Source organism: Cottoperca gobio, chromosome 16 (assembly GCF_900634415.1).
Source record: "Cottoperca gobio chromosome 16, fCotGob3.1, whole genome shotgun sequence".
In the NCBI taxonomy this organism is placed as follows: Eukaryota; Metazoa; Chordata; class Actinopteri; order Perciformes; family Bovichtidae; genus Cottoperca; species Cottoperca gobio.
In genome coordinates this window covers 25,268,308-25,289,547 of record NC_041370.1, presented here as the reverse complement: position 1 = coordinate 25,289,547, position 21,240 = coordinate 25,268,308, and the positions used below count along the sequence as shown (strand labels likewise).

Below are 21,240 nucleotides of genomic sequence, written 5' to 3'. Positions count from 1 at the left end.
TCCAGGGGTGTCAAACTCAATCACAGAGACGGCCAAAATTAAGGCATCGTTTCGGAGGTGAAGCTTGGAAACTGCAGCGCCCACAGAGTCACACTTTGCCTTGAGTGTGTCGTTACACTGGAGGTCAATCAGCTCCATTTGGATGTTCACATGTGCTGTTTCCACGTCAACTGCAAACGGATTGCTGAGCAGTTCATGCGCAGTCGGGAACACAGCGGTGGAGATGGTTTGTCAGTGTTTGGAAACACGTAGTGACCAAAGTTTTCTTGCTGCATCAGGCTCCCACAGGCAGCTCGGCTTGCAACGCTGTCACTGCATCATACATGTCCGTGATCACACGGCCCTGAAGCTGGAGGTTTAACAGTGAGATGCTTCATTATGTCGCACAAACAGGCCAGCTCACATTGACACTTTTCGTCCCAGAGATCTGTGGTGTGTTTCCCTTTGCTTCCAAAAACGGCCAGATTTCCTCACGCAACTCGAAAAATCTATTCAGCACTTTCCCTCTACTGAGCCATCGCACCGCCATGTTCAAAATGTATCTCCTCAGGAAGAGACTTACATTGACTCTTATAAAGTTTCCTGTCTGTGTTACGGTGCTTGTTACATGTTCCATCTCCAGAGCTTTACAACACAGCACTTCCTGGTGTGTGATGCGGTGATACACCGTCAGCTCACCTGCACAGTTCTCCCGCTGCATCTTCTCCCACATCCTGCACTAATCCGCTCTTTTCATCACATCGCAGGCTCCGTCTGTCGTCAGTCCCGTCAGTTTGTCCCGGGGCAGCTTCATTTCATTCACACATTTAGATACTTCCTCAAATATGTCTTTTCCCGTGGTTGTGCCATGCATTGATTTAATTACCAAAACCGGCGTGCCAGTTATGATAGAGAAATTAACAACAGACAGTGGTAGGGGAAACACTGATACCGCTTTTAGTACTAGGAGACGTGATATACTTAAAACTCAAGTTTATTAAATATATGGCTCTCAAGGAAATACATTTAAAAATATTTGGCTTTTATGGCTCTCCCAGCCAAAAAGGTTCCCGACCCCTGCTCTAAGTGATATAAGTCAATAAAAGCAGCCAGTACCCTTTCTTTTTATCATTTTATTTACACATTTTACACATGACAAAATAAATTATTTTAAAACGTTAAAGATGGTTTATGAAAACAATAATATACTATTAACAAAGGCAGACAGAAAACACGCAGACAGGTAATATGGTAGACAGGTAACAGGCAGACAGGTAACTGACACACAGGAAACACGCAGACAGGTCACAGGAAGACAGGTAACAGGCAGACAGTCTTTAAAGAAGTGGGAATGTGGCTGAAGAGGGGGACAGAGAGGAAGAATGCAACAAAACCTTTTAAGGAGCACTTCTGTATACTTAAAAAACAGTAGTATAGAGCCTTTTTTTCTCAGAGGGAGTTGTGTAAAGTCTGATAAATGTTCTCAAGTGATGTCCTTGAATCAGCGTGGGTTGGGTCGGAAGACTACAAGTTTGAAAAGAGACATCTGGTGGTGTGGAAGAAGTGAGCTCTGCCTGTGACTCAACTTCAAACCTGGAAGCTTTAAGTTTTGCCATTGTCATGCTGTTTTACTGTTTATTTAGATAACTGCCTGTTAAACTGCCAGATTTTCCTATTAAATTAACGTTAGCATGTAATGCTGTTTAGCAGCTTGGTACGTTTTGCAATATGTTTACCCAATTTATATTTCAATCGCATTATCTATGAATAAAGTGTTTTATTTTTAAAAAGGGTTTCTTGGTTGCATGTGTTAATAATTTCCCCCCGATGTTGGATCCTGCTGGAACATGTGCTGTGTGATGTTATTGATTTAGAAACTTTAACTCCAGTTAATAGTTACAGTGTCAAACTCCGTCTAGTAGACACAGTTGGCCTCTCCAGCGCCAGTGAGCTGTTGGGAAGCATACATCCATGCTTTGAAGCCAGAGATTGATTGACAGCGTAGACCTGGAAACGCTGACCACTCAGAGCAGAATTGGCTTTTTCGGGAGGGGGGCATAAAGAGACAGACGCTGAACCAGAACTATCAGACAAAGAGTGAATGCAGCTATATTCAGACAGACAGTATGAGAAAAAGTAAAAGTATTCTAGCATAAACACAAAATACAAAAAATTACTTGAAAAGTTGCATAATATGTGACCTTTAAGAAGAAATGTATTGTCAGACTGATTGTTTTTGGCTTGTGGGTCAGTGTCCCTATTTTCTCTCTTAAAAAATGTGTATTTGTATTAACCACCATCTGCTTATATTCACTAAATACATACTAAAGGAGCAATGACTAATAATGATTGAGAAGGTTATTACTTGGTCCATCTCATGGCTGGCCTTAGGCATATGCTAATTGAATAGCTGCTTAGGGTCTGCCAGTGCCACCACTATGAACATAGACATGAAGACCTCCGTTCACTTCTTAACAGAAATAACATATTTTTAACTCCTTTTTTAAATGTTTTTATACCCTGAACAGGTCAAGTGGGTATAGTAATTAATGGATTGAACTTCATTTAAAGGGTTAGAGCTATGTTGTCTTCTGTTGGTGCAGTATATACAGTATATCTCAAAAGTGAGTACACCCTTTAGATTTTTGCAAATATTCTGTTATATCCTTTCAGGGGATAACATTATCCTACTGAAACTTTGATATAACTTAAAGTAGTCAGTGTGCTGCTTGAATAACAGTATAGATTTATTGTCCTTTGAAAATTACTCAGTACACAGCTGTTAATGTCTAAACAGCTGGCAACAAAAGTGAGTACACCCCATAGTGAACATGTCTAAATTGTGCCCAAAGTGTCAATATTTTGTGTGACCACCATTGTTATCTAGCACTGCTTTAACCCTCCTGGGCATGGAATTCACCAGAGCTGCACAGGTTGCTTCTGGAATCTTCTTCCACTCCTCCACGACGACATCACGGAGCGCACGGATGTTGGACACCTTGCACTCCTCCACCTTCCTCTTGAGGATGCCCCACATGTGCTCAATTGGGTTTAGGTCTGGAGACATACTTGGCCAGTCCATCACCTTAACCTTCAGCTTCTTCAGCAAGGCCGTTGTCATCTTGGAGGTGTGTTTAGGGTCATTATCATGTTGGAAAACTGCCCTACGGCCCAGTTTCCGAAGAGAGGGGATCATGCTCTGCTGCAGGATGTCACAGTATATATTGGAATTCATGTGTCCCTCAATGAAATGCAGCTCCCCAGTGCCGGCAGCACTCATGCAGCCCCAGACCATGATGCTGCCACCACCATGCTTGACTGTAGGCAAAACACATTTGTCTTGGTACTCCTCACCAGGGTGCCGCCACACACGCCGGACACCATCTGACCCAAACAGGTTTATTTTGGTCTCATCAGACCACAGGACATGGTTCCAGTAACTCATGTTCTTGGATTCATTGTCTTCAGCAAACTGTTTGCGGGCTTTCTTATGCATCGGTTTCAGAAGGGGCTTCTGTCTGGGGCGACGGCCATACAAACCGATTTGATGCAGTGTGCGGCGTATGGTCTGGGCACTGACAGGCTGACATCCCACTTCTGCAACCTCTGCAGCAATGCTGGAAGCACTCGCACGTCTATTTTTGGAAACCAACCTCTGGATATGACGCTGAGCACGTGGACTCAACTTCTTTGGTCGACCCTGGCGAGGCCTGTTCCGAGTGGAACCTGTCCTGGAAAACCGCTGTATGATCTTAGCCACTGTGCTGCAACTCATTTTCATGGTGTTGGCAATCTTCTTATAGCCAAGGCCATCTTTGTGAAGCGCAATAATCCTTTTTTTCAGCCGCTCAGAGAGTTCCTTGCCATGAGGTGCCATGTTGTCCAGCATTCAGAGAGAATTGTGCCCAAAACACCAAATTTAACAGCCCTGCTTATCATTTACACCTGAATCCTTGTAACACTAACAAGTCACATGACACCAGGGCGGGAAAACAACATCATTGGGCACAATTAGGACATGTTCACTATGGGGTGTACTCACTTTTGTTGCCAGCTGTTTAGACATTAACAGCTGTGTACTGAGTAATTTTCAAAGGACAATAAATCTATACTGTTATTCAAGCAGCACACTGACTACTTTAAGTTATATCAAAGTTTCAGTAGGATAATGTTATCCCCTGAAAGGATATAACAGAATATTTGCAAAAATCTAAAGGGTGTACTCACTTTTGAGATATACTGTAAGAAAAATACATATTGGGATAATAAATTAATTCATCAGTCAGCTGGACAAAGTTGAATACTGCCCTGGGGCCAGAGGTCCGCAAGTAGTGTTACAGCGCTTCCCCCAAGGGGCCCCAGAGGTCCTGTGGTGCCATTAAAGCACATTATAAGTGTTTTAAATGAACATAACACACATCATTTCATAAAGATAGTATAAGGTCAATTGTTAAGGCCCTTAAGGTGGCTCCTGCAATTTTATCCAATCTTGAGATCCTGTCCAAAATCTAGTTGTAATACTTTATTCATATTTAGAATGAACTACAAATATCAATATTTCTATTGAAAAATTCTACTGCTGCATAATGCATTGTTAATGGATTTTAGTAATGCTGAGGTCAAAAATCCAAACCCCTGCTGCACCACCAAAACAATATTATATATTGTCTTTGAATGTAATCCCCCTTAATAATGTTTCAAAGCTGTATCCCTTCCCCAAATACTTTATTCCAAGGAAATCTCTTTACTAAGATATAATTTAATTTCATATGTTTTTTCTGAAAACAATCACACCTAAAATAGTGTAAAACGTCTAAAAATAAATTAGCCGCAATGAACCTGCCCTGTTCTGTCAATTGTTGGTTGTTATAACCCCCATATTCACAATCACAACACTGAGACATGCCCTTTAGGTGTCTTTAGTGGTAGATATAGGTCCTGCAAGTCCCTATTTGACTTAGTCTCCATGTTGGTGAGGAATGAGTTTGACAAGTTGGAGAAATTGGATGATGCTGTGTCTCCTACATATAATTAGCTGCATTCCCTGAATGCTTTTCTAACCTGTTAAAAACCTTTTTGTAGCAATTTATTCTTAACATTTCCTCTTTGTGTGGTAAATGTAGGTGGTGGCACAGACCTGACACAAAATCCAATTGACGCTGTTTGACTCCAGAAGAGGGGGCTGATGGGTGAATTTTCTATTGAGAGGAACCCCCTCAGCTTTGAACGCAGTAAAGGCAAAATCTGGCAGGAAATTGGGCAGTTTTGCCTTCAAAATAAAAGCATTCCCAAAGGGGTAGCCTCAGTTTACTCAATGTTCTTTTATTATTGTTTTTCAGTACAACTGTGATGTACAACAGAATTTCATAAAATGCAACAACAACGTTAGTATGAGACACATTTTGAGCTTTTATCCACCATATCTCATAGAGCTGGCTACCGTATGCCTATGTGTATGCTATACAGGTTTGGTGGTTATGATAGCATAGATATGATAGGTCTACTGCAAAAAAATATATATACACTATATTTACTTTAATTGTAAATGTGTTTTTGACTGCATAGTGTATCTTCACTTATACACATCTACTCTTTTAATTTTCAGATTGACAGGCTTTTGTAAATAATAATATTAGTAAAAAAATTCAAACAAACAAACAAAAAGTATATATATATATATATATATATACATATATATATATATATATATATATATATATATATATATATATATATATATATATATATATATATATACATACATATACATATACAATACATATACATATATTTGTATATATATTAAGATTTCTCTAAATTGTGTTTTGGTATAAATGTGATACATGGTTGATGTGAGTGTTACTTTAATCAAGAGGTCCTTGACATAAGTGTTGCTGTGCTTTCCTCAATTATGGTTATTATTTTGAAAGATTTAGCTGGAAGTCATTTTGGTTTAACTTGACTCTCTTGACAGTAGAGCGAGCCCAGGGCTTCCAAATAAGGAATCCGGCTGTTGCGCGCGGACACACAGACAGACAACGACGCTCCAGAGCCGCGAGCTGGGAACGGCGGTTCCCGAGATGCGCGCGAGCCCTCTTTGATTTGCCGCTCCGTTAAACCTTACATTCACCTGGAAGACTGTGAAACCTGAAGACGAAGATTTGGAGAATAACTTTCTGAGAGAAATCTCCGACATTTCTGGAATAACAAACACAACAACTATTGTGAAAAGGAGTTTCCCTTCATAAATTAAAGAGGAGCGGAGGACGTTTCATTTTGGAACAATGTAAAAATAGCTGTCGGTGAATACATTCGGGATTTTCTCAACCTATTTTACGCATTGGGAGCATTACACGGAATTAACGGACATTCAGAACTCCTCTCTGAGTCCCCCCTCCTCTTACTCTCGATAACGTTAGATTTATTTTACTCAGTAGAAGACGAAATTATCGTTATAATAAGGCTTTTAGTGGACTTATCCTTGGACTTATCCCCAGGCTTTTGCTTTTGGAATTGGTGAAAGCCCTGTGAACGCACCGAGTTTTGACCACTGACAGTATGCTTCAAAGGGACTGCTAACTTACTCAAGGTAAATTCTCTTTTTTGAATGAATCATAGTCACTCTTATTGACCTTTTACTGACACCACTGCTCACCTTCAAGTTTACTTAACACATGCCGTAAGTACAGCTTGTTTTGTGTCGCTTCTGCGTTTTGTTTTGGTGAGATGCGTGTCGTTTTTGTCACTGTTCTTGGGCGGTTTGGGTCAATATTTTCAAAAAGGGACTGATGTCAAGTTTGTTTGCTACATTTACTAGAGATGTATTTATTCTGGCTGTTGTGGTCACCCTTATAATGTGGTGCGTTTAGTCGGGTTTGGGAGTAGCACTGAATTGTCAAGTCTCACACACCCAGCGGTCTGTTCACAGAGTCTCACCGCTGGTGGACAGTCGCCGTCGGGCTACACGGGCAGCCCGTGAGGATGGAAGGTGGCACGTTTCTCTGGGGATGCAGTGTTGCCTAACTTCGTTAACAAACATGTATATTAGCCTAATTATAATCACTCGCAAAGATTAAATACCAGCCTAGACGTTATTTAAGACATGTTTAAAATGCATAAGCGCAAGTCTTTAAATCCGCATATATGATACACACCCAGCTGAATTTATTTCAGTATACATATACATACATATACATACATATATTTCAACTTTTTAAATTGGTTCATCAGTACCATTTCTGAAGTTTTAATTTCAGTTAAAACGTTATGTCCTTTAGCCTCCATAGGTGATTTTTTTTTAATTGGCTACCAGCTGATATGCAACCCATAGAATGATGTTTCAAAGCAGTGTGGTTTGCCAGTTAGCAAGCCTACATTTAAATGCAATATTTTTTTAATCGGGTTTGAGGTGTGGATTCTCCATCCAGGAGAACGCTTTGCGCATCCGGACAAAACTGCTGCGTGACTTGTTGGAGTGTTTCTTATATTAATGCACTAAAGTCCGAGATATTATTCTTGGACTTCTTAGTGTTTTCCTAACAGGCTGAGTAATGAGTTGTACGTGTGAAGAGAGACAAAGCTAGAGTAAAAAGTACAGTGCATTGTGTGTTCCCTTTTGGCCACATAGCCTTTAATTGTCACCTTACACATACTTTAAAGCTGGATATAAAGATTAACCATCTTTAAATAAATCCTTAATGGATTTTCTACCTGCTGAAATGCATTAAGAATGTGCTCAAGCAATAGCTTATTAATAATAATAATAATAATAATAATAATAATAATAATAATAATAATAATAATAATAATAATAATAAAAATAATACATAATGATAAGGCAGGGTGAAATGATGCCCGTCCCATGCTTGTGGGAGAAACCAGAAGCGCGTAGCTGATTTATTTGCAGTGGAGTAAGCAGATGAATGCTTTGAGCCTATTGCTGTGGCGCACTTTCAGTCAGTCTGGTATCACTCACTGATGGCCAGCAGTCTTATTCGCCAACAAAATGGGTTGTCATTCACTGTGCCCTTCTGGTGCAAGGATCCTCCCTCAGCTCTCCTTGCACTGCAAGACTCACTAATGTCCAATCCATAGTATGCTGCATGTTGTGCATACACAAAATGATTAAAATGAGACCGACAGGGTACGTTGTTGTTTTTGAGAAACTTTCAAAACAGTATTTTAGTTGGAATTTCTGTTTGGGCTCAGAGATAATTTATCTACTTTGTGAGTATTTTCCTTGTTTGGTTGACAGTATGACAACATATTCTTCAACTTCATACTTTTTCAAGTTACCAGATAATACTATTGGGGGCACTATAAAAACACTGAGCCCATCCCCGGGATAAGACAGGCTACATTTCTATTAGCTTGTGCACTGAACGGATTATTGTACATTCATAGCAACATAATGTGGGTTTTCATACAAGGGGACAGAGCTAAAAATGCAGAATCATACTGTATATTTTCATTAAAGGTGTGCATTTCAACAGATGACGACGTGGTCTTTAAAAGTCTGGTAAAAAAGCAAACCAACTAATTCAGCTTTTCACATTCGAATGTGCAGAAGCTTTTATCGTTGTTACTGTTTCGATGCATGTGTAGGAAGGTGTATACCTGCTTGTTTACGTGTTTAATGTAAGAAAAGCACACTTAAGATGTCATAGTTGTATTGCTAAAGGCCTATACCAAGATTTCTAGACTCAAATCAATAGTTGATACAAAAATGTTTTTAAAAGCCTCAGAGAGAACGTGCAAACTGTTACAAGACCCTAAAACTACCAGGACTGAGATGAATGAAATTATTTTGGGTTAGCGGCTCTTTAAAGCAGTTCAACAGTCCTATATATTCAGAGGAAGAGATACTTTAGGTATTTAATCTAAAATTAACCAGGTGTACCTTTGCATATTGTATTACAACCAACCCTTTCTCTCCTTTACTGATGCATCTTTCACTTCGGGGTGTATGTGGAAACTCCGTCTCCATCAGAGGAAAACATGCAGGAGGACCCATGTCCCTGTAGCTTTTGATGTTTGTATTTTTGACCTCTCATTAATGTTCACATTTTCAAATCAAGACCCTGCAGACGTCGGTCCAGCATGAACTTTCTGTGCATTATATGAAACACATGAAACCACAAAGAAATAGCCCCCAACCCTACCACATATATTTATAATGTTTTCCATTATGTTTGACATTTCACAAGACTGAGCAGAGTCAAGTATACAGGACTTGTCTGCTCTTATGACAGCACATGCATTTCTGGGAAAGTGCCAGGGTTCAGAATCTGAGACCCACCCCCCTTACCCCCCAGGTATGAATATTAGCAGTCAAATGTTTTATCCGCAAGAAAGAGAGCAGATAACATAAATAGACTCCACAGTAGTGCCCTGACAGGCACGGCTGGCTCGGAGTCATAGGGATGAGACAAGCCGGCAACACAACACAGGCCTTTTCAGATCCATTCATGCATGTTTTTTTAACCTAGATGTCCTCCTTTGTTTCTGCGTCTTACATCCTCCCGCTGCTTCGGAAAATACCCGCGCCGTCAACTCACTCGCCTTTCCTACATCCTCTTATCCTTCTGATCACTCGCCTCCAAACAAGGCTGCAGTGTCCAAGGCTGTGTGCTATCAGAGAACCTCATATCTGAATTTGTGACATCAGAGGGATGAAGAAGAGACAGTGAGGAGGGAAACAGAGGGAGTCATTGAAAGAGGAGGGATGAATAGATGGGTGACGGGGAGACAGCCAGCGGGATGATAGAAGATGGATTAAAGGCAAGATAGAGAGGAACTGTAGACACAGGGCTGTGTGACATAGACAGACAGTGCTATTCTGAAGCCCCTGAGCTCCACACATTGCTTTGTGCATGGCATCCACCATGCTTTGGAGTAAATACACAGCAATCAGTCACACACACACTCAGAACATAGGCACTTTAAAGGTGAAACATGGCAATATCCCATGTCCTAAAAGTTCCTAATGGATTCTCGACAGTACTGTGGGGAGAAGATCTTTGCTTGGAGGTTGAGCGGAATCTGAAACACCATTGGCTCTCCTAATATGGGACTAAACAAGGAGCTTGGGAAGGTTGCTTAATGAGGCTTAGCCAATGTGTGGCGTGAGACAGGAGTTTAGGCTGACAACCATGTAACAACCACAAAGCTTTACCACACAGAGTGTTAATGGCCACACTCAACCTATGTTGTATTTAGTCATGTCTGTAGCAAATCTTAACTCTTGTCAAGATAATGCAGAAGAAGCAGGACGTCTGGTGAGAAACCCTAGAAATTAATAATTTTTGTTTTAAAGTCACCAAGTATAATTGTTGATAATGCCCAATTGTGTAATGTCATAGGTAATGTCAAGGACTGTCTTGCAATGTGATTGCCAGGGTGCTCTGTTGCCAGGGTGAAACATGGCAGTTGTCAGGAAGTGAGAAAATATGAATTCCAAACAGATCAAATTAAATATTTTGCCTCTATTTATTTCTCTGCTTATTCATGAGTGAAATGACAGGAGTCAGAACAGTGGAAGAAAACTGTGTGAGCACTTAATCATTCCTGTTGCTAAGGTTTAAAAGCTGGGTGAGATGCTACACAGGGCCTTTTGTTTGGAGACACATGTCGAGAGAGCAGCCAAGCATAAACTGAGCTTAGTGCTAGCTGGTTGACAAAGGTATTTATAACCATTCAAATACAAATCCTGTGTAGATTGAACACGAGAGATCAGACATTATACCATGAAGGCTATCCTCCAGCATCAACCAACTTTTCTCTCATCCCAGTTCAGAACTGTGTAGATGTTTCTATGTTTTGTGAATGTATGTGTTCAAAAATAATTGCATTCTACAAAATCCCAAACTATTTTATTGGTTGATTAGTTCTTTATTGGTTTTAGAATGTAAGCATTTGTAAATGTAAAGACCTAGTGAGTGAGCTGATAGTGAGAACACAACAGGTTAGTGCACTTACGGCAGATTTAAAGGTGGACAGTAGTATGATGAAGCCTGTGGTTAGGACACCATGTTGTGCAGAACTGGTTATTGATTTATATATAGTATTTGACACTGTTGTCATGAACTGGCTCACGGTTCCGACAGGAGGGCGAACAGACAACAGGGTGGAGGTTCAAACATGAAAACATTTATTAAATCATTTTATTTTATAAAACAAAATAATGAGATGTGACCAGTGTTACATCAGTGGTGTATGTGAGTGCCAGCGTGAGTGAAAACTAAGGTATGCTAAAAGAAAAGACTTACAGCAACCAAAGCAGGACCATGTGGGAGCGGAGAGAGCAGAGACAGAGTGAGGCAGACGGACCTGGCCCAGCTCTAAAGGCTTGAGAGCTCATCAGCCCGGGTGAGCCAGCTCACTAAAGACCTGCACTGCCATCCTACTACCTGCAAGGGGAGGAGAACACACACGCAGTCTAAGCAGACACACAGGAGGGGTCGTCCCCCTGTTGTCCATTCTAAACTAAGAAGGCTTCAAAGGGTTGCGTTATCTGTACAAGCAGCAAGATGCTTTGTTCACCACGTTGCTGATAGATCTCAGTGTTGTCGAAACTGAGACCTCTACGCTATCCCCAGACAACCATGAATATTGGACAATTGTACAAAACCTGAAATTACTTTTGATGATTTTTATATTTTGTCTAATGGCAATGTTTAATCCTTTCTTGCTTTCTACAAACATTATGGATAGTAAATAGTGTATGGTCAAGGTTGGGGTTATGGCAAATAAAATGTGGCTAAGGTTCGGAAACTAACTAACAAGAGAAAGGTTAGTCTACGGTTAATAGAAATGGGAATATTACCTTCTCCTTACCCTTACTTTCCGCCTCCCTACTTAAAGGGTAACGTACTTCCTGCATTGGCTATGAACATAATTTCTAGGTACACTGGAGTAGAGGTGAAATCTCCAGACACATTTTTTGGAACAGTGCCCTGGGATTTGACAATGGTAGCATATTTACGACACATCACAGTGATTTGTATCCGGTGGTTGGATGGATGTCTTTATGCAGAGATCAATTTACTGCATGACCTTTATTTATAGGGCCACCCTGAGGTTGTCTCCATCTTACTTATGAGTCTTTATGGCTCTAGTCTGTAGGCATCAGTATGGTTCCAATTCAGAAGACCCTTTTTTAATTTTTTTAAATGGGTAAGAATTAAAAAGGTATGCTGCTGACTGGAATTACTTACAAAAAGACTAACAATCCAAAGAACAGAGTAACTCAGGATCAAATAAATTATAGCGCTATGGCTGGAAAGTGAATAATAGGCCTTTAACTTTAACTTTAATTATTTCTATTCAATATTTTTGCGTAATGCTGTATATTGTAGGGTTTTGTCCATTCTGTAATGATGTGCTTTGCGTTGCTGTCTTGGACAGGTCTCACCTCTGAATGAGGTTGGAATCACAGGGGATTTTTTCATGGCTTTAGGCTTTACTCTCTTTAAACATTTAACTAGTTCTGGAAATAAACTTGCTCTGAGGCAAAGGTGGAGCCTTTAGGTGACTTTCAGTATCTGACTTACACGCCAAAAATATATGCTGTTCATAAATAGTGGAGCCCGTTTGGAAAGAGGGTAATTCTTTTCACTAGTCTAGAGAGAATTTCCCAATGTTACTGTGGTAGTGGAGTCAGACCAATTATTTTAGTCTTGTATCAAAAGTCAAATGTGCTATATTTTCAATGTATAAGATCTGCCAGAATTTAAACTTAAAATATTAAAACAACAGAATGTGAAGAGGTAACAGTGTTGACATTAAAGACGTCTACTGAGATATCTAAGTGTTGCAGAGATATATACTGAATGCTGCATGCTAACTGACAATTCTGCTCCATCCAGCCTGTAATACAACTTGTTCCTGTAGAGGTGATAGTGAGTCAGTGTAGCTGTAGTCTGCTTCAGTACAGAGGGAGAAGTACAGCTGTCTGACTCTCTTATAAATATTACAGCCATGTTCCTGTTTTATAGTTTGTTAAAACAAGAACCCCCCCCCCGCACCACCTTTCTTCATCCTCACAGCTGCCAGGAGGCTGTTTGTCTGAGTGTATATCTGTCGGGAGCCCCGGGAAACTGCGTAGCTTCAGTTAGCAGTTAGCAGGAGTTCAGCCACACCACCGGGGAACTGCAGACTCCCTGTTCCTGCTGTTACACAGGTCCAGCAGCTGTGACTGCAGGGCTGGACCTGGTTCTGACGGACGAGGCTGCAGAGTGGCGGCTCTGTCGATCTCTCTCCTCCCTGGCGGGCTGCTCTCCTGGCTGCGCCGCCACTAGGAAGATGAGACGAATATGTGGCACGTTTTCTAGATTCTGGCATTTTGGATTTAGCAATATTTCTGCCCCTTATTTCTTTGAAGCAGGTGGCTCAGACTTACACAGAGAACCTTTCAGGAATTAAATAATAATCTGATATTACTTCTCATTGTTGGCAAACATGTCAGTAGGGGTGTCTGGCTTTAGAAGCCCATATTAGTATAGCCCTTGTGCAGTAGCAGTTACATGTTAGGATCTGAGCTGCATCGCTGTGAGCCAAGGTCTTCAATTAGCAGGGTTCTCCTGGCTGTTTGCTATTTTTATCTTCATGTTAGCAAGTGTGAGAGAGAAGCAGAGGAAACACCTTCACACAGAGTCTGTTCCTCTGGAATCCTCTAATGACGAAAAGCCAATGGATTAAACCACGTACACTGCATGTCTGTATATGCACATTCACATACAGTATAATGCAAAATATGAAAGAGAACAGATCAAAAATGATTTAACACCTTGTATGTGATTTACAGTATGTGTCCGCTGAAGTCATAGCTTCATTTGAACTAGTAGAGCTTTACTTCCAGAACACTTATTCTTCATTATCATGGCTCTGTCCTTATTATTTTTATATTAATAAGTAACACAATTGTATTTTTAAATTGGTTTACATATTCTGAAATTCAAATACACAAATATAACTATACACATACTGATTGAGATATAGTTTTAGAACTCTATACACATCTTTAATATAAACTTAACTTGCTAGTAGTTTGATTTAAAACTCAAAAATACACGTAACAGCATTTGAAGCACTTGAAGGAGCTGGGCTGTACTCAGGTTTCTGTTTGCACTGAGACTTTGTGAAAGACAGGGCGTCAGATGATACCAACTGTCTGCTTTATTGATATTATAACACTAGTTATGAGTTAGAGGCAGTGTTTCTCAGTACACAAAACATCACACAAGATAAATCCTTGTACTGCTTAATTGAAAATAATGACAGACCATGACAATTGGTAAAACAATCTACATTTCAGACCTTGTGATATGATAGTCCCTCTTGTTTTTTGCAGTATCTTGTAAAAAAGCATTATCTGAAGATAACTGCTACTGGCTAAACGCTACAGGTACTCCCCTGAAGGGGAGAGGTATGCTAAATTCAAAGGATTCACAATTACTGAACACTTTGCTTGACTAAAATCTCAAAAGAAGCCTAACGCCTCTTTACAACCACTGCCAATGCTGCGAGTTGAAGAAATGCCACAGAAATGAGTCACATGCATGTAGGCATGTTCATGGCATTTCCCCCACGCACGCACTGTACTTAGACACCTTGCTTGAGAAATCACATCATCACTTGAGATGGTTCACTCTGCTTCCTCCACAGCCTTCTCAGTGGTGTCGTGACCCTCTTTCTGCCTGAAAATAACATATTAACACATTATGCTGTAATTTCTTGCACTTTAAAAAAAACCTCCTGGCACTTCATTGATTAATTCTTTAAATATTCATAGCTCCATGCATAGTCTAATAAGCATTTTTAGAAAAATTTAATTAGATAAATCATCTCAGCAGTTGAGTTTGTTTTGCCACATATGAAATGATAACCATATGTGCATCAACCTGCACATATACAGATGCATGCTGCCTCTGTTTGACATCAGTTTGTTTAAATGCAGACAGCCCTGCTGCTCTTTTCAGAATATCTCAATGAAGCAGACACAGGTTGTTTCATGGGGTGAAATTATCTTTTCTTTATCCTCTGTGATGAGACTGAGGGAAATCTTTGTTCTGGAGTGGCTAGATAATCATCTGTAGCTGAGCCCTGATTTCCATCTCTATTCAACTCTCCCCTGGAAGCTCCATAAGCAGCCATCAACACTGGAACTAATCAGGGTTATTACTTCTCTCCCCACTGAACGGCACACTTCTCCAGATGTGAGGTTGGCTTGGGCGCTGTTGTTCCTCATGTTGATGTTGATGTTTGATTTATCTCTGTTTGCTGATGCATCGGCCTGATACAGGAATTTAATCAAACACAAAGATGGACCACATCTGACTTAATTTTTAGAACAATTTTGGAACAAATTTAATCTAAATTCTTATCAACAGATGTTTGATGAGAGAGTTTATTACGGTGTAATTTCACCTGCAGTAAAGCCTGCCTCGCCCTGCCTTTAAGAGCTGCTAACCCTCCTATGGACTTTTAAGGCAGAGAATAAAATAAAATAAGTAAAGAACAAGCTGCTGCCATTTGACTTTTTTCTTACTAGTGATATTTCCTTGAGAACTTACGAAAATGTAATTACAAATACATTTAATGCCAACACTTGTCAATAGGCTTCTCCTTCAATGATGACTCTCTTTTTCAATTACCAACTGTTTCAATCCCATTATGATTTAGCAATAATGTGACACGTTTGTAATTTGGCAGAGGGAACCTGACACACTGAATGCTAAAGGAAACCTCTTCCACTGTTGTTCAGAGCAGTCCAAGTCCCGTCTCATGTCTGTCAAAGTACATCTCAAGTTGAGTTCAAGTCCTTAAGGGCAAGGCAAATAAAGTCTCAATCTGTCAAGGCAAGTTTAAGTCAAGTCTTGAGTCTGCCAGCGGATGTCTCAAGTGTAGTCTTAAATCCTTTAGGAAGTTTAAGTCAAGGCTCAAGTCAGAAGAACATTCAGGTCAAGTCTCAGCTACTTAAGGAAAGTTCTAGTCCATTCTCAAGTCTTGTCGATTGCATTTAAATTTAAAAGCTTGGGATTTCTCCAAACTAAGGTCCGTATATCCAAAACACATCTGGTGGCAATTTGTCTTCTTTTAGTTATAAACGTCTTGGTAAACTTTTTGTCTCCCCAAAAAAGAAAACATGTGGCCCTGAAGTGCTGACTTTCCAATCTGCCAGAGTCAGCTGTGTTGTACTACAGCTCTGCTGAAGTGAAGCATTTATTTGTGACCCCTCCATGTTCCACCTCATTACATCTACAATGTTTTCTCCATTAAGAGGACATTGCAGCTGGATACTGAGCTCGGCATATTTTGTCGACTTGAGCACTTGTTAATTTGCTGTTATGCTCTTTCATGTGGAGCTAATGGTGGACAACAAAAGTAAAAAAGTGCAGTTTGAGAGTTTCATTTTCCTCTCCTCTGGACGTCACACATACCTGACCACTCTTATTTCATTTCCATTCCTATATTATACTTCCTCCTCTTATTTATTTTCTTCTACATCAACTTCCGCTCTTTAATATCTCATGTCCCTTCCTCTCTCCTCCTGTCTTCTTAAATCTCTGCTCTCCTTTGTCTCACTGCTTTACTCTCAGATCTATCCTACTCGTTCACACTGTAATCATCTCTCCCCTCATCCTCTCATGTGATCTCTTCTCAAATTCCGTCTTCTGTGCCCTTTTCTTCGACGTTCAAACGTTTTAACTCCGCTCTCTCCCGTCCTCTCCTGCCCTTTCATCCTCTCCGCTCCTCTCCTGTACGTGATGGATGGTGTGGGTCAGTGTGCAGCCTCTGACAGTGATAGCCTCTGTCACTGTTCACAGTCTGTGGCTGTTAGCGTTATCTCTCCCCCCCCTCCTCCCTGGCTTTATCGGCAGTCTACTCAGGTCATTGACTCAAGTCCGCAGGAGTGGGTGAAGAGTTGTTTTGCTTCTGGCTCGCTCTGGTCCTGTAGCAACAGGGGACTTGATACTGATGGAGGGTACAGCCAGCGGTTATGAAGTTGAGTTGAACATTTTCCCAGAACCGCTTCCATAAAACCATAAGCCCAATAGTATCCAAAAGCAGCAATATGATTTCAGTAAGATCCATGCATTAATGAAAGAAATGGTCAGGATTTATATAAGAACTTCTGATTGTATACAGCACTTGCAGGGCCTTAGCCAGGGTTTTATTTATTGTTTTGGCCTGAAAGTTATCACATGTAATTAGCCTGAATTTTAAAATGCTGCACACAACCTATTCAACGTGGTTGTTAGTAGTAGAATAGTAAACTATAACTGCCCCCAAGATTACATTATTAATACAACATGAATGCAAGATTAATTGAGAGAATGCTAGTTGTGAAATCCAATGGAGAGAAGACCTATCACTCTGTTAGATATGTTTGAACTACAGAAACACAGTCAGTGGTGTTACAGAGTGGACCTCTATCCCTCACCAAATATCTTTTGAGTACAGACATCTCCTGCATGAAGCAGTTTACCTCGACGACTGACAAGTCATTTTGGTCTGTCAGCAAGTTACAGAACCAACATTAATCAGCTACAGTTGATATGAACTTGTGCCGGCAACTTTTGTCATTTTAACTGTTGAAAGTGCCGACTACATATGAGAAGCTGCTCCCTGAATGTTTTGTACACTTTGCTAAGAAACAGAGGAGAGATAAGAGATTTGTTAGCGTCAGAGTTTAGCAAATCCACACTTTTTGACAACCTCAGTGTCTGAACTCAGAGTCACTCACACCAGTACGCCCAAATCAGTTATCACATACTCTAATTTTCACTCTCATATACAGTGAAATGCTCACACTGTAGAGCCCGACTGTGATGAGGAGCAGGCTGATGTGGACAATATGCAGTACAGTAAGAAATCTACTTTATATTAACCCATGCTGGTCCATTAAAAATATCTAATAGGCTGCTTTAGCTCAGCGAGTAGAGCGGGTTGTCCACTGATTGCAGGATCGGCGGTTCAAAATGAATTGCTCGCTATGGCTGGCCTTAAAAGCTTGCTGCCACCGTTGTGTAATTGTGTGAGTGAATGGCAGGCAACAATTGTAAAGCTCTTTGGATGAAAGTGACATGTAAATGCAGTCCAGTATGATTAATACATCCACAAGTCAATGATTGTAAACAGGTAATTCTCTTCTTGGAGTAAATGTTAGTAGTTGGTTCATCAAGATAAACAGCTAATGTCAGCTGCCATTAAACCATTTTAGAAACAAAACAAAACAATTAACGTTAAATTAGCTCCAGTCCAACCTCAAATAATGGAAAACCATGTAGAAAATTAGTGATTTGAAATTGTGCATAAAACCAGGTGGATGGAATCATACTTACTGTTTACTTTCCAAAGTAGTCTACAGATTGGATTTGCCAATGTGGTTGGTGGATGACTTGGCACTGCTGTTCCAGTTTTTGCCAGAACTCTCTGCAATGGCACTTCAACCCTGAACTCAGTGAGACCATTAAGATGCCTAGTTGTAGGATGTTGTAGGAAACATGACCTAAAGTGACACTCTTTTTATATTTTGTAATTGTATCCAACTGTTGCTGTAATGCACATAAACTAAAGTATGCAAGTGATTTCAAGGTAGTCTAATAGTCACCGTCTGTTATGGAGGGAAAAGGTCACATTGACCTTGCCTCAGCATCTCGCTTCTAGGCAGGGGGAGGCCAGATGTTTTTTATGTTTGCCAGCCGGCAAGGTATGTGGGGTGACACTAAAAAGTGATAAAATAGTGTTGAAAATGTAATTGATAAATTAGCTCTTGAATTTCAGCTTGCTTTGATGGAGACATATGTGATTGGATTAAAACCTCTTTAATTTGAAAAACATAATTGGTTATTTTGGTAACTTGGAGGCATCATACCTGTAAACATAACACTGACATATTATTACTTTATAAAGTTTAAATGGGAAATTAGTTTTCTCTGAAAACAGCTGTCTGCTGCTGCTGGAAAAGAGAAGCCAAAACAATGAGCTCAAAGAGGCTAAAACGTGCTTTAGGGCTGAGAGGAGCTCTAGAGGTGTTTTTTTGTGTAGAATTATGAGTGCCAACATACTGTAAGCTTTCGCCTTGCAACATTCATCACAGTTTCTTTCTGATTTCCATTAGCACATGCTGGTAAATTGCGGTCTTGTTAGCATGCCGACTGATTGGCCAGTCATTCTGTTTCAATAGACACATGGCAGCTGTGGGAGGCTAAATATGCATTTGGCTTTTACAGGTAAAAGGTGTTAATGTGTCTGTTGAAAGAAGCTTTGTTTTTGATACTGTCAATGTTTAGAAGGTAATGTTGACACAGTGTCCACATGATGTTACTCTGGACTAACATCAGGTCTGGTAGCTCCCCAGGCAGCACAGAAACAGAAGTTTCCGTGCTCTGACTTTCTGTAGAGCAGAATATCAGGCTTCCAATCGGAAGCCTGTTTGATACAGAGCCATTGTTTTGCTTTGGCTCAGGGTCAAAGAGAGAGAAGTGGACAAAAACTGACAACAGGCAAATACCAAATCAAGTGTCACTTATCCCACCTCCCCCTCTCTATTGTCTAATGAAACTAAACGTGTTGGAAGTGATTGTGGCTGTTGGCCTTTAATTCACTCTTTCCACCATCTGCCCTTTCTGGAACCCCTGAAAGCTGTAGCTCTGCCTGTTCTGGAAGAACAGATTAGATTTGTTGTTGATGAAGTTTAAATTTCTGCAGCTGGCACTGTTTTCATTGTCTGTTCGGCCACTGCTCATGCTAACTATCCAAGTCTTCTATTTCTGCCAAAGAAATGGAAAACACATCACGCTTCACTCGCTGTGCACCCAATGTTTATTCTTGATAAATACCTCACACAAACACCAAATGTTAAAACTTTTATGAACTAGCTAAACTTTTATTTCCATCAGTATGAGAGCAGAAAAACAGACATTAATTTAAATGAAAATGCCACAGCCCATTACTTTAATGTAGGGTTACACAGTGGAAATAAAATGGATAAAAATATCTGTTTTATAAGAATGCAGAAAAGAAAGTTTGGTAGAGGCAATGAAGATAAAGCTTACTGTGGAGAAAAAATGTATTGTGACTTTAAGAGGGGGGCAGGTAGCTGCCATAGGCTCAGTCTACAGTGATGAAGCAGGCCTGTCAATGTGTGTAATCAGCCATGTACACTGGCCAGCCACCAGACACACACACACACACACACACACACACACACACACACACACACACACACACACACACACACTCATTCTGTCTCTCAAAGTAACCGAGCACACACACAGAAGCCCCTTCATTTCACACAACTTCCAGCAATTCATTAAAGATATTCAGCCTTGTAATGAAGGGATGTCACAAGAACCAATACTTGTACCAAGTCGATGGCAAAATTCAGAAAATGTTACGATACTCGTTTTTCTACAGTACCGCAGTTACCATAAGTACTGCAGGTACCATAAGTACTGCAGGTACCATAAGTACTGCAGGTACCGGGGGTTGGAGACTAACAGAGTTCACTTCTCTCTCTCTTTCACTTAACCAAACACTCACTCCTCACACATGTTTTTGTTGGCTTAAAAGAAGTCACATTTATACATATTGTCTCTTTACTAAAGCTCATTCTTAGTAAAAATATTGAGCACGTGTGTCCAACACATCCTCATATCTAAACAACAGAACAGGTCGATTGCCAATGACTCCTAAAATGACATATATTACCACTGGAGAGTAATAGCAGTTAAAACATGGTTAACGGTGTGAATTGAAACATGACTACTTCGGTTTAGGCAACAGGATAACTTGGTTAGCTCAAGTAAAAGATCATGGTTTGGGTTAAAATAAGTGCATTTGCTACGTAACAAGTTATGTAAGTTAAACACGTTATGTGATAGTTAAGTATGTAAGTGAACTTACAAATGTTAGTTGAAATGACTCTACATTGACTTTTGTCGCCTGTTATTCTACGTCACCTGACTTCCTCTACAGCCGTTCTTTTGGGGGAGGACAGTCTGCAGTGTCCTCAGTAGTAGCCTCGGCCCTGTATATAACTAAGCAGTCCTTGTTTCAGTTAGCTGATTAATAAAAAAAGAAATTGATAATAATCTTGATTATTCGTGATTGTATGGTGTAAGACATTTTTTACTTTAGCATCTCTCAACTTGTATTGGCCATTTTTATTTTTATTACATTTTTAAAACAAAACAATGCATTAATATTTAACAATTCTATTTACTAGGCTTTTTTAAGAGCTTTCAACTGCATCTC

At 40.1% G+C, this 21,240-nt stretch overlaps 1 protein-coding gene across 9 annotated transcripts in view; it reads left to right on the top strand.

Annotated features, from left to right (window-relative positions):
* Positions 1 to 6,038: 6,038 nt before the first annotated feature.
* adgrb1a (adhesion G protein-coupled receptor B1a) overlaps positions 6,039 to 21,240 on the top strand; it is a 150,244-nt gene continuing 135,042 nt past the window's right edge. For all 9 annotated transcript variants that reach the window (XM_029450967.1, XM_029450965.1, XM_029450972.1 and 6 more), the window contains exon 1: positions 6,039 to 6,568. The gene's annotated coding sequence lies outside the window, so the exon portion shown is untranslated. The remainder of the gene's footprint in view (positions 6,569 to 21,240) is intronic.